The sequence below is a fragment of the Neolamprologus multifasciatus genome, chromosome 17 (genome assembly GCF_963576455.1).
Source record: "Neolamprologus multifasciatus chromosome 17, fNeoMul1.2, whole genome shotgun sequence".
NCBI classification, from domain to species: Eukaryota; Metazoa; Chordata; class Actinopteri; order Cichliformes; family Cichlidae; genus Neolamprologus; species Neolamprologus multifasciatus.
Window position 1 is genome coordinate 8,734,822 of NC_140455.1, and position 4,550 is coordinate 8,739,371.

Consider the following 4,550-nt stretch of genomic DNA (forward strand, 5'->3'; position numbering starts at 1 on the left):
CTTCTTCAGTAAATTGGACTACCAGACAGGAGGACCTGAGACCCCATCGCACTATTTTTGGTAAATTAAATGTGTTTGTAAACTAATCCGTAATTTAGGTCCTTAGCTAGCTACCTAGCTAGCTAAGATGAGCACTTGGCTGTTGGGGAAACTTGTTTTGTAAAGTTCGTTTAGCTAACCCGTGCAGGTGAATGAATTTACCCTGACTAAAGAAATCAAGAGAAACGCACCAGGCTGCTCAGTGACTAACCACGGTTACTGTACTTTTATATGAGTATTATACTGTAAGAGCAACAGGCTGGACTCTGCTTCTGCTCCTGTGCAGAGCTGATTATTAAATATGTGCAAACAGCAGCATGTTTTCTGTCGCTTTCCACATGTGGAACGACATTAACGCCAACTTTTAAAAACCTGGAACTTCAGTAACCCCTCATTAGTCAATAGCTACGAATTAAATAGCAAAGCCCGATACTTATGTACTGAAACCAACTACTTCCGCTTGTCAGCTTAAGTTAAAATGTTACATTTTTCCTCTGATTATTTTTTTAGCATTTTTTTTTACTCAGCTTGTTACAAATATTCAGGTTAAAAAACTGTCCTAATTATTTTTAATGAATTATGTTCACAAAGTCACATGTGCAGTACTCTGTACAGCTTGCATCCTTTAGGACAAATAATTTGAAACATTAATATTTCTTGTTCAATACTGAGCTGATAACACCTCTGTATGTTGTGACCAGGATGCAGCAGCAGACTGAACCTTGACTGAAACCTGCTCCATCATCTCATCTTTGCAGATGTCCATTTATAAAGCATCAACAACTCAAAGGTAAACATGATATTAGAAAATGTGTTAGTATATAAGGCCTTTAAAACAAATAAAAAATAAACAGCTGTCGGCAGAACTGTAGGACTGGACAACTTCAGATCCCGAGTGTGTGAGGACAGAAGGATCAGCTCTATTTCAGATTTGAGAGATAATCTTTATATTTCAGTTTGTGATGATTCTGTTCTGTTTGTGATTACAGGAGCCGTCCTCAGATTCAGACCTCAGCACCACCCAGTGACAGCAGACAGATCATCTTATATCTTCAATCTTTGTAGTAACTCCAAATTTAACTGAAGAAAACAGTACAAAGGTTAAAGTACCACATGTGCTGTCAGTGAAAGCTGCAGCTGTTTTATTGATAAATTTAAAGACAAAAAGTCAAAAGGATTAATCACTCATGTAACTGTGTCACTATACATCAGCATTAACAGTACCTCAGTTTGGTGTTTCAGAAAACTGCTGATCTCAGACCTGCACAACTTCTGTTTTAAACACTGAATGTACTCAGCTACATGAAGGGCACATGATGTTTTCTCTGACACAATTAAATAAAACCTGATTAAAGTCAAAGGTTGTTACTTGTATTTGAACTAAAAACTTGATCTGGAATTCTTTCACTGTTTTTTGACAATAGTGTGTTATTTATCATAAAGTAGTTCAGAGTCATTCATACCAGAGTAACCAGAGAGCACAACATATATTTAACTTTCTACAGGACTTAAAGCTATATTATGTAAAAGTCCAGACCTTCTGAGGATTATCTGAGTACTTCTAACATTACACAAAGCAAAGGTCTCCATCAGTGTTCATGAAATGCTGGGTTTATCCTTCTTGTGAGGGAGCTGCTGGTGAAGATCACGAGCCCTGCTTGATCCCGGCGATGAGTTTCAGTCTTCCTGGTGTTTGTGAAATGATGCCTCTCACTGTGGGGCAACAGAATATCTGGCACAGGACAGCTGTAATGAAAGAAATTGAATTCGTTTTGAAAAAAAAAATCTTGGAAATGCCCTATATGTGAGAAACAGATTTTGTATTTACTTTTCTTTTGCCAATCAAGATAACTAGAAGTATAATTTTCACCATACAATTACTAACCTTGTCATCTCCTGCACTGTCTGTTTTGGGCTCTGGGCTTGTCCTTCCCAGCACTCATGAGACTGCTTTTGGTGCACTGTGGTATGAGGTGCTAACCTGTTGACAGTGTTGGGAAGGTTAATTTTAAAATGTATTCCACCAAAGATTATAGAAGTAATGTATTCTGAATACTTTACAACTACATGAATGTACTATTGCTGTGTGATTTATTACTCTTACTGAAGGCTATTCGCCATACCAATACCAACTAGATGTTAAAATCTTAATATAAATGAGTAACAGTAGGTGGACATTAGGTAAGGCTGCACTTTTTTCAGCGATCTCGTGTAGAAAACTATTCAGCGCATATATAAAACAGGTCAGCGGCTCCGAACCGTAGTAAAGGGACCTCTGGCTAATACATCATGTCGGGCTCATAGCTGAAAACTAGCTTTACTTTGTTGTCTGGGTCAACTTTGCTAGCGAGAGAGAGAGAGGCGTTGAAAGGCTGCTTATTGTTTCGGAGGAAAACAGGAACACAGTGTACAGTCCAGTCTTAACAGCTTTCTTACAGCTGGGCTCATCAGGCACTCTTTTTGGCTGCAGTGGTTATTATTATATTTACATGCTTCCAGCTCCCGTTTCTGCTCAGTGACAGCTCATACTTTTCCTTTTCTCCCTCCCTCGCTCACAGACACATAACGGGTATGGCAGTCCATTCTCCCTGCAGCACGGACTACACTGCCCATGAGGCTACATTGTTTAGGGCGATGCCTGTAACACTCTGCTATTGCCTTCATATTAAATCATTTTTGTATAATAATTTTTAGAGGCTCTTATTGCGTGTTTTGTTTGGGTTTCCACCCGCGTGGAATTACCAAAAATAGAGAGACCATAGCCTAACATATGAAAAAGGAAAATACCGCCATGTAATCCATTTATTTCAACAAACTAACTGTGTTCTCAATATCACCTATTGAACAGTAACGGATACATTTACTCATATTTTGTATTTTAAATACGTAACGCCGGTGCATGTATTACGTTACTGCCCAACACTGCCTGTTGATGAGATCTTGTGCCGTTCCTAAAACACCGGCCTCCAACTCCTAAAGAGACACGGGTGTACCTAAATTTAGCAAATATTAGCTTCAGGCTAGCTTGCTACGACAAATAGGCTAATACCAGCACTTTACCACAACTTCACCAGATGTAGCTAAAAAAAACTAAACTAATGTCCAGTCCAGTGGGACAGCAAGGAAAGATGACAAAAAATGATTACTTACTTGCGGTTTGGACGGTCCAGCTGAAATTGAAGCAGCCATTGAAAGACGGGAAGAGAGAAAGATGGCAGCTTGGTCAGCACTAGTGGCCTCTATAATGTATGCAAATATATGCGTGCCGGAATCCCCGCCCCCCTCCCTGCGCGCACCCGGATGCCAAAACAGTGCCAGCATATTGAAACTGAAAAATGGTTTGAAACCGAAAAATGGATTGAAACCGAAAAATGGTTTGAAACTGAAAAATGGTTTGAAACCGAAAAAAAATGGATTGAAACCGAAAAATGGATTGAAACCGAAAAAAAAAAATTGTAAGCGAAAACAAAAGAATTACAGTTTCAATTAATTGTTTTTCACTATCAATTTTTTTTTCGGTTTCAATACAAGATTTTTGAGTACATTTATTTCAATGACAATATTTTTTTTCGGTTTCAATATTTTTTTCGGTTTCGTTTCAAGGTGGCATCGTTCTGATTCCATATATGTGTGTGTCTTGCAAAGTCCACAGACAGTGGGCCTCAACCATGTGTCATCTTTAATGTCCAGTCTATGTAGTATTTCCCCCTGATTTCATGTAGCTACTAAGCTAAGATACCCTGTGGTCAGGCTATTTTCTAAGTACTTTGATAATCTGTCTCCAGCACACGTGCAGCTGTAATTTTGACTCATAACCACAAGAGGGCAGGTTTGCGCTCTTATGAATCTGCTGTACACTTTTACACTATTAATTCATTTCCATGTTTGTAGCCGTCTTTAAAATCTGTGACACGATAATATGTTACTTGCTATTCTTACGTGAGTGGTTCACGCAGAGCATGATGCTGTCATCTGTCGTCAGGTAAGCTGATTCTTAATGCACTTGGTGAACTTATTGTGCCCCTGCAAACCCCCAAAAGAGAAATGAAACACTGACTGTAGGATACAGAGTGCACACATCTCAGCTTGTTTCACAGATGAGCAGTGGGGAAATCGGTGTGGCTCAGGATAAAGGTCGACGGGGGCAAAGTACCAGTTAAAAACACACACAACACACACACACTCATAAAGTACTGACCGCACACAAAGGGGTCCCTAAACACTAAAATTTCCTTCTCCCTACAGTCAGAGCCAGTCAGCTCTACTTTATGTGGCTTAATGTGTGTTAATGGTTGCAATGTCACAGTCACTAAGCCTAATGTGAGGAGTTATATCATCAGTTTTCTCTCTGCCTTTATCTCTCAGACAGTGACTGTTACATTTGCTCGATAGGTAGGAGGGCAAACAAATGAGCAAACATTTACTTTCCTTTTACTGACTGAGCTTTCTGAGCATTATTCTGTGTGTGTGTGTGTGTGTCCCTCCTGTCCATTGTGCCCTCCTGTCCCCTG

At 39.5% G+C, this 4,550-nt stretch overlaps 2 long non-coding RNA genes across 2 annotated transcripts; one reads left to right on the plus strand and one right to left on the minus strand.

Moving 5' to 3' along the window:
* The first annotated feature begins 74 nt into the window (after positions 1-74).
* On the plus strand, positions 75-2,717 carry LOC146498909 (uncharacterized). Its single transcript, XR_014870139.1, has 2 exons — positions 75-829; positions 1,029-2,717. It is a non-coding gene; the product is annotated as an uncharacterized LOC146498909 (long non-coding RNA).
* LOC146498910 (uncharacterized) lies at positions 740-3,672 on the minus strand. Its single transcript, XR_014870140.1, has 2 exons — positions 1,925-3,672; positions 740-1,785 (listed from the first exon to the last, which is right to left on the minus strand). It is a non-coding gene; the product is annotated as an uncharacterized LOC146498910 (long non-coding RNA).
* Between the last annotated feature and the right edge of the window lie 878 nt (positions 3,673-4,550).